This window comes from Mustela nivalis (genome assembly GCF_964662115.1).
Source record: "Mustela nivalis genome assembly, chromosome: 8".
Classification (NCBI taxonomy): Eukaryota; Metazoa; Chordata; class Mammalia; order Carnivora; family Mustelidae; genus Mustela; species Mustela nivalis.
In genome coordinates this window covers 107292987-107303242 of record NC_139027.1, presented here as the reverse complement: position 1 = coordinate 107303242, position 10256 = coordinate 107292987, and positions in this window count along the sequence as shown.

The following is a 10256-nucleotide window of genomic DNA, read 5'->3' as shown; positions in this document are numbered from 1 at the left end:
ATCCCCGACAAATATCTCACCACATTGTATTGTAAATCTGATAAGTGAAAAAAATTGTAATTCATTTTTAAATTTGCACTTTCCTGCATGTGACTAAGCATCTTTTTCTAAATTTATGGACTTTTCCAGTTCTTCTTTTCTAAATTGTCTATTCCTACTTAGTGGAGTATTTGTCTTTATTTTTTATTTTTTGCCTTTTAATTGTATCAACTGAAAGATCTCTTGGAACAGTAGGACCCATACTCTTTACTTGTTGATTTTGTTGTAATTATGTTAACCAATATATAGTTCCCATTTTCACTTTACTAATGTTATATTTGCCATCCTATTTCTTATAATATCTATATAGTGGAGAATCTCTATGTTATGATGTGTTCTGAGATTCCTGTCTTGTTCAAAAATGTTCCATCATCCCAGAGTTACAAAAATATTCCCCTTTCATTTCATTTGTTCCAAGGTTATTATTTTTGTTTTCATTTATTTCTTTAATTCATCCTGAATTTATATCTGTGTGTGAAGTAAGGGAGGAATCTCTTGGTTTTTTTCCATATGGGCAGCAATTTTTATCTGGTATAGTCCATGAACTATTCCTGAGTTAAATACAGTCTTAAATCACCAAAATGCCAACAACGTTTTTCACAGGACTGGAACAAAGAACCCTACAATTTGCAAAGAACAAAACAAACAAACAAACAAACAAACAAAAACCCCACCCTAAATAGACAAAGCAGTCTTGAAAAAGAAGAACAAACATGGTGGCATCTCAATCCCAGGTTTCAAGATATACTACAGAGCTGTAGTAATCAAACCAGTGTGGTATTGGCACAAAAATAGACACATTGATCAGTGGGACAGAGTAGAGTCCAGAAATAAACCCATGTTTTTATGGTCAATTAATCTACAACAAACGAGGCAAGAATATGCAAGGGGAAAAGATGGTCTTTTCAACAAATCCATTGGAAAAACTGGATAGATGCATGCAAAAGAATGAAACCGGATCACTTTCTTACATCACACACACACAAACTACAACTTTAGTCAAACTTAACTAAAGTTATAAATACAATACTCGAAACCATAAAACTCCTAGAAGAAAGTCTAAGCAGTAATTTCTTTGACATTGGCCATAGAGACATTTTTTAGGTATGTTTCATCTGGCAAGAGAAACAAAAGCAAAATTAACTCTTACGACTACACCACAATAAAAAGTTTTTACACAGTGAAGGAAACCACCAAAAAACCGGAAAGGCAATCTAGTGAATGAGAAGACAGATTTGCAAAATTATATATCTGGTAAAATTATATATCATCATTAGTAAGGGGCTAATATCCAAAATATGTAAAGAACTTGTACAACTCAACACCAAAAAAATGAAGCAATCCATTTAAAAATGGGCAGAGGACCTGAATAGGCAACTTTCTGAAGAAGACATACAGATGGCCAACAGACACATGAAAAGATGTTCAACATCACTAATCAGGGAAATGCAAATTAAACCCACAAAAAGATGTCACTTCAGGGACATCTGGGTGGCTCAGTTGGTTAAGCAGCTGCCTTTGGCTCAGGTCATGATCGCAGCGTCCTGGGATAGAGTCCCACAACAGTCTCCTTGCTCGGCAGGGAGCCTGCTTCTCCCTCTGCTTCTGCTGCCACTTGACCTGCCTGTGCTCACTCACTCTCTCTCTCTCTCTCTCTCTGTGTGTCTCTCTCTCACAAATAAATAAATAAAATCTTTAAAAAAAAAAAAAGATATCACTTCAGACCTGTCAGAATGGTCAAAAACAAAAACACAAGGGAATCTTAAGTGTTGGCAAGGATGTGGAGGAAAGGGTGAGAATGCGCTGTTGGTGGGAATGCAAATTGGTGCAGCCACTGTGAAAGACAGTATGGCAGTTCTTCAAAATATTAAAACAGAATTACCATGCAATCCAATAATTCCACTCCTGGGTACTTAACCGAAGAAAACAAGCCTTAACCAAAAGAAAACAAAAACCTATATCAAATAGATATATGCACCCCGATGTTTACTACAGCCAAGATAATAGAAGTAACCCAAGGGTCAATTAATAGATGATTGGATAAAGAAAATATGATACACACACACATATACACACACGTGTGTGCACGCGCACACACACACACACACACACACACCCTGGAATATTACTCAGCAGTAAAAAGAATGAAATCTTGCCATTTGCAAAAAAAAAGATGGACCTAGAGAGTATAATGTTTAGTGAATTACATCAGAAAAAGACAAATACCATATGATTTCACTCATATGCAGAATTAAGAAAACAAAACAAATGAACAAACAAAAAAAGAGACAAAAACCCCACAGATTTTTAAATATAGAGAACAAATGGGTGGTTGCCAGGGGAAGGTAGGAGGAAAGGGTCGGTGAAATAGATAAAGGTGATTATGAGTACACTCACCTTGAAGAGTACTGCGAAATGTATAGAAGTGTTGATTAACTAATCAATTAATTAAACATTAATTATATTTGGATAAAAGAAGAAGAAAAAATGCAATCTTGGTCACATGATAAGTTCCCATATAAACCTGGATGTAATTTCTGTTTTTCTAGGGGCCCAAATGAAAGCAACTTCCCTGAGAGTCATTAAGATCACCTGACATAAAATGTAACTTGTTGGCCGACCCTGACTAGATAGTGCTCAATATACTTTGTCAAACTTCCAAGCACAAAGTTCTTTTATTTAGTTTTATGTTCATTTGAGCCCCTTGATCAGATGTACCAGACATGCTCCTATAAACTTCTTACAGATTTCTTTTTACTCCTTATATTAACCCTGGAAGGCAAGTATTACATTTATTCCCACTCTGTATATTAAGAAACTGAAAACTAGAGATTTTAATTGCCTCCGATGACAAAGGTGACAAATGTTGGGGCTGAGATTTGTAGCTTCCAGTCGTATCCCAGGGTCCTTACCCTTAACAGCTCAAGTTACTAACAGTGCTGTTTTGTTTTTGTGTCTTAAATACTCCACTAATCCCAATACAGAAGGTACAGAGTGAATATTTGTCGTACTGGATTCAACTGAATTATTCTCCTATAACAGATTAGAATAAATTTGTCTTCTTTTACTATCTCTGATGGAGACCCAAATAGTCTCTGTCTTCCTTTATGTGCCTGCAAAAACTCCAGCCTAAAATAAACTGAAATGAGTGGAATTTAGATACCAGAATAAGTGTTCAAATCCTCCTTATTGGACTATATCTTTGGCTTAAAAAATAATAATAAAACAATTTTTCATACTGTAGTCATAACATTCAGAAATAATGACTTGAAATGAGTTTGCTTCTTGAAAATTCTGAGTAATTTCAAAACAGGGTAATTTCAGTAACTGCAAAGGAACAGCTCTAATGAGTTCTGCTTAGAGAATCTTCTTCTCACCAGGAAATGATTGAAGACAAGGAGATAACCTCTCATTAATTCCTTACTAACTATTTTAATCGGGATTACATCACTGTCTCACTCCGAGCACAGACAGCTGCCAGCAGGCTTGGGTGCTCAAATTCATTAAACTGACAAGACGAAAACGTCTGGACAGCCAGAGGGGTTGTTTCTGTCCTCCCCACCCCACCATGGGTGCTGTATTTGGTGAAAATATGACACCCTCATTTCTCAGAGTGGCGATTTCCACTTCGAGTTTATTGCCACGCATCCCTCAAAATCTTGGCACAAACGGCTTCTTTCAGTGAGTTCTCAAATGCCCGCACTGTGGCCACGAGCACCAAGCCCTGCAGGCAGGGCTGTCAGACAGACAAAATAGTTCCTATACTGGGACGGAGCCATGGCGGGCTCCCATTTCCAAGGGCATGGAGGATTCTGCCTCTTCCCGTTCATCATTCTGCAGGTGGGACTGGTCCATTCTCACTGCCCAGAGCTTCATGAAATCTTGAGCATAGGAAAATTTTGTCTCTGTATGTCAGGGGGGTGGGGAACGGTGAGAGGGGTGACCCCATTCTGTCCCAGAGAAAATCACCAAGGGAGAGTAGAGCCCCAGGGGGCTTGAGATACCTTTGTAGCCAACACTGTAACTATCATCCTATTTAAGCAATAACCCCACAGAAGCCCCTTCTCCCACCAATCCACATGCACAAGGTAGAGCCCTTCTGCTTCAGAATGCCACAACAGCCCAGGGCAGAACGACTTATGGTCATAGAGATTGGTCCAGAGATTGGTGCCCGTGACCTATGTAGAGCCAATGAAATAGATACAAGCATCCTTTTGGGAGGTCCCTGATATAATAAAGGGTCCTAGATACTGGGGAGCAGGTACCTGGCTTTGACTTTGCCTCTCCCCCACTCAGCCAGCCACTGTGGGAATGCTATTTAATGTGTCTCAACGTCAGCTATTTTTGGAATAGGGTAAGCTAAGTACCGTGGAAGAAATAAACATAAAAGGAGTTATTATACCTAATGTACTTACGTAGTAAATCCCAAATTAAAAGTAGTCATTATTCTTACTATTGTTCCTTCCCCTGAGATTTTGAGGGGAGAAATTCTCACCCTTTTCTATGGGATTTGAAATTCTCACCCACTTCTATGGGATTTGAAGCTCCGAAAAATGTATGAGCTGGAAAAGCCACAGTCAACTTCAGTCTGTGAGGGAAACATTTGTCTGAAAATAAAGCTTACATGGATATTTGTTATTTAAGAGAAGGTAAGAGACATGTAAAAAGAGGAACTGGTCCTGTTGGCTATTATTTGCAGGATAGATCAAGCTGTGTCAGAAGCAAGCCTTGTTCCATGATGTTCTCTCTTTGGTATGCCTGTTGGATTTGGGTTTTCTGGAATTTTCATCCCAAGAAGTTTTAGTTGCTTCTCTCTGTGGTGGGGCTCTGAATAATTCTGGACTGACTCTGTCTCTACCTGTTGCACTGAACCGAAGCCTGGAGAGAAAGGCCCGGATTGTTCTTCCACACTCCTATCCCTGGAAGTAAAGGGCCTGAAAACTGATGCAGAGAAGATGTGGGCTTTTAAATGTAACACAGAGTTGCCTGGGGGTCCATTCCTCCAAATCTGAAAGAATAATATTTCCCAGCTTCTAAAACATCCGCATGAATTAGCAGGTGGGCAGAATACATATGGATGAGCTAAAAAGAAGCAACTTACAAGGAATTACATAACCTTGGGTCTGAGTGCTCACCTACTGGGACATTCAGGGGCCTTCCCAGGATAGGGAGGAGAAAAGGCAGTCAGGCCACATCTGGGTGGGTTCAAAAATCATGACCCCAGTAAGATAGGCAGGGGTCCATATTTATTAATCTGCTCAGAAACCTAGAACTTAGCTAAAATTCCAGCATCAGACTGTAGAAATCAAGCTCATCATTTCTTCCTTTCTGAACTAAAAATGGTTCCATTCACAGCCTCTAAATGCATTATTTTTAAAGATATTTATTTATTTACTTCCTTATTTAGAATGAATGGTGGGAAAGAAGCAAAGGAGGTTGGAGAGAGAGAATCCCAAGCAGACTCTGAGCTGAGCACAGAACCCAATGTGGGCTCAATCTCATGACCTCAAGATCATGACCTAAGCCGAAGTCAAGAGTCGGAAACAACTGACGGAGCCATCCAAGTGCCCTCAAATTTATTTTAAATGCCTCATCGTTTTGGTTAGGCCTCTGCTTTGCACACACACACACACACACACACACACACACACACAGTAAACACAAACATACACATCCCACTGCTATATAGTTTCTAATTTCCAAAACTTTTAAAATATAGTTTTCCTTCTTCAAATCTTCTTGAATGATTTCAGCCCACAGAGTTCTACCCTTTCCATGAAATCCCACCCAACAAATCAATATTTCTTTAGCAACACATGTGTGAGATCCTGTTCCTACAGGAAAAGGGAGAGTAGCAGTGAAAATTCAAGGTCCTGCCCAGTCGTGTGCTGGGAATGTTTAAGGACTTCCTCCAAAAATCCACTAAGAATAGCCCTGATATGATATGTAGCACTTGTCAATTTCCATGCTCTAAATACATCCATGATGGCCAATTTTAAGCTACCAACATGCATTGATAAAAAAAAAAAAATAGATAGTAGTACACCATTATATAGTTTTCTACCCTATAAATACAATAGGTTTAAATAACTTTCAGAGCATGGGTAAGAATAAAATATAAAAGAGCAATTAAAAGTGATTATGCTAATTTATTACTTTTTTCCCCAATATGATTCACTTAATTACAAACATATATAATTTAATTTTAATAACAACTGTATTTTAAAACCAACTCTCAAATTCCTAGAAATTTAAGAATTGGCTCCTGGGACCCAATGCAAGCTGGATACAGCACACTACTGTCCTTTCTTTAATGACACTTATCTTCTAGAAGGAGATACTTAAAATAAACAAAAACATTAAATAATAAATGAAACAACAAATAATGTAAAATAAATATATAATAAAAAGTCTGATCGTAGTGAATATGAAGAAAAACAAAGCGGACTATTGAGCATCAGTAAGATAGGAGTTTTATTTTAGGTAGAGTGAACAAGAACATCTCCAAAGAGTACCAATCCTTCATTTAAATGAAGTAAGGGAGTAACAAATGAGAAAGTCCAGGAAAGTACATTCTAAGTAGAGAGAAAAGCATGTGCAAAGAGCCCTGAGAGAAGGGTGATATTTATGCACTCAGGAAATAGTAAGAAGGTGAGTGTGGCTGCAGTGGAGAGTAGGATCCTAGGACAGGTGTTTGACCAAGGTCCAGATCACGTGGAACCTTGTAAGCCCTAGTGAGGATTTGCTCTTTCAATCTCAGTAGTAGGCTAAGAAGCCATTGGAAGCATTGTCCTTGAGAAATACTCTGTAGGCCACATATACAATTTTCACTTCTCTAGTAACCACATTCAAACAGCAAAAAGAAACTCAAATTAATTTTAATTATATTTAACCCAACATTTCGAAAACATGATTATTTCAACATTATTGTGCTTGATCTCAACAATTTTTAACTGGTATTCGAAAAAGAAAGTAGGCCTTTCACTATTTTACAAACGATACTCTTTTTCTTTCATGTTTTATTCAGGTGATTTCATTTCTGCCAGCTAATCCTTGTTGAGAAACCTCTATTGATTTAATTCAATATATTCCTACCTCTGGATTCTGTGAGAAACTTGAGAGGCATGATCTTCTGCCCATATTGTACCAAAATATCACAATTTGTGGCAATTAAACTCTGTTGGAAGGAACACAACGTCATTAGGCACTTTTAGCCCTCACAGTGAGGTGAACAATAATGGGCAGTTAGATGTCCCTCTCAGATCTTCACATAATGTCTGCCTCTCTCGGGGTCTCACTGGAATGTGGCTCATGTATGGGAGCCTGAATCCTGCTTTTATGTTGTAGAGCAGTAAATGCTTAACTTAAACAGCCTCTTCATTCTCTTTGTAAAAATACAGTGTCTTGGCACCCATATTTCTATTGAATTGCTGTCAGGTAAGGCTTTGCCCAAGGTCAACATAACGAGCCTCTCTGCCAGCTACCACAGCTGACTTTAATACACCCGAGGATTTATGTCAGATTCCAACCACTAAAGATTGAGCTGATATTTGTAAGTATTTGGCAGAGGCATTAGCATTTCTGTCTGTGAAGAAGTCAACACCTTATTAACTATTCGGAGGAATCATTTACCCAGTGGGGAAAAGTACGAAGTTGAGTTAGGGATTCCTCACTGCCCAGCACAGGCAATATTCTAGAAATTTCTACTGCATTTTGCATGGAGAAATTAACCAGGGTGACACATGACTTTGATTCCTAGTGACTATAACTACACAAACATGAAGATTTCAAAAAGCAACATTAGGAGAACAGAGAGAACAACCATGCTTCCCTGTGAGATCCCTCTGTGAAGGCCCCCATGAATAATTTTCTTGGAATGAGGTGAATGATGTCCTGTTCTTCCAAAGAATATAAAGTCTGGCCCATTCTCCAGCATGTATTCCAACAGTAGCCGTGGTGGAGGCCTCCTTTGGGAAAGTTGCTCTCTCTTTAAATGGAAATAGCTACAGAAGGAAAGCCACAACATGATACATTGTGATACATAGTGAGTCAGAAGAGGGCATGGAACAAAGTGAAAAGGAAATCTGAAAGGTCAGTTAAAAAAATTTAAAAAAAAAAAAGTTAAAATTAATAGCCAATGGAACTATTCAAACAGAAATACAGAGCTCTTTTAAGCACCAGGGATAGAAACTGAATCATGCTCAGTTTGCTTGCTCCTAATGTGCTTTATGATTATCAAATGGTGAGGCTAATGTTAATCCTAGGCATGAAGTCCTATAAGGGAAACAGGCAACTACTGCAGTAGGAATCTTATGGTCAATAAATATATAACTCTTTTTAGAAAAAAAGCAGTTAATTTTTCCCTCAATCATGTTGAGTAATTACCCATTACTACACCAAGTAAAAACTGACAGACTCTGATTTGGGCACCTTTTGGTAGGTAAATCAGTTCCTATAGGTCATGAGGCATACCCCACAATGGCATTGTTCCTTTTTCAATGACTTTGTGCCCCCAGGAGACCCCAAGCTCCTGGATGCTAAAGGTGAGAACTGTTAATCTATTTTTTATATATTTCCAACCTCTCACATATTTTTCTGCACAAAGTCAATCCTCCAAAGTAAGCCTAACACAGAATTATGACTATTATTTTTATCACGATTATAGAAATTTCCCATAAGAACTGTAAGAAATGAAGATCTGAGTTTTAATAGTTGAGCATTTGTTGAGGCCTCTCTTTTCCACCCACACTTAACAGTCTTTACTCGAGATTTCTGTTTAAGACCCTGATCTTGACCAGGCACATTCTCTATCCATGTTGTTAGAGGGATTCTAGGGGGTATAGCGAGTTCTGCCACTTTGCACATGGGAATTGCTGCTCTCTGCCACATATGCAGCTTCTCTGAGGATGAAACCACTCTTCTCTCTCCTTTACAGAAAGAGAAAAGGCTACTGTGAAAAGCAGATATTTGTTACATAGTTGGCACCAAATGTAAGACCTTAACTTGAAGTCAGCCCAGCACAACACAGGAAGTGTGTGTTCTTCTAATACCCCAGATTCTCTTAGGAAGTCTGCTTCCCACTTCAGCAAGCACATAATGAATTCCAATTATGTGTAAGGCTTGGTGCTTGACTGGGCAATGCATTTGGAGATGTGCTTGGCAGAGCTCTGGCATCGTAGAGTTAGCAATTCAGTAGGAGGAGTAAGACTATGAACACATTATTCCTGTGCGAGACCATTTGACAAAGCATTTTTCGGCACAACATGATATGTATTATATAACTCCATTACTATAATGTTCTAGAACAGGCAACACTATAGTTTAAAAAAATGAGAGAAGTGGTATTCTCTGGGGTGTGGACACGACTGGTTAAGGGCGTAAGGCCACTTTTTAAATTTATTTTATTTTATTTTATTTTTTAAGATTTTTATTTATTTATTCAACAGACAGAGATCACAAGTATACAGAGAGGCAAGCAGAGAGAGAGAGGGAAGCAGGCTCCCAGCTGTGCAGAGAGCCTGGTGCACGGCTCAATCCCAGGACCCTGAGATCATGATCTGAGCTGAAGGCAGAGGCTTAACCCACTGAGCCACCCAGGCGCCACAACCTTTTTTTTAAAGTAGGATTCACACCCAGTGTGGAGCTGAACTCATCACCCTGAGATCAAGAGTTGCATGCTCTACCAACTGAGCCACCCAGGCCCCCCTCTAAAGGCCACTTGCTGTCTTCTATCTTGGTAGGGTTTAGGTTACACAGGTGTATGTACTTGGTGAACTCAACACATGATATAACATTAAATGTGAGCATTTCATTGCATGCAAATTTTGTCTCCAAAGGAAACCATAAATAAATGTTGAGCTCTGGCTAATGATATGCCACTGCAGTATTTAGGGAGAAATGTACTAAACTCTGCAATCCACTTTGAAATGCATAAAAAATAAGATGGATGAAAGGATGGGTGGATGATTAGATAAGTGATAAAGCAAATACAGTTTAGCGTTCATAATAGAAACAAGGTGGGACATATGGGGATTCTCAGTACAATTCTTTCAACTTTTCTGTATGCTAAAAATTTTCTCAATATGCATTGGTGGGAATAAAATACTTCTTAGATGAAGAGGAAAATTGAAATATTCCTTGAAAATCAGCAAGGATTTTTGAATGGTAGTAAGGTAATTCACTACTTGGGAAATGACAAAAGCAGAGTATCAAGAAGT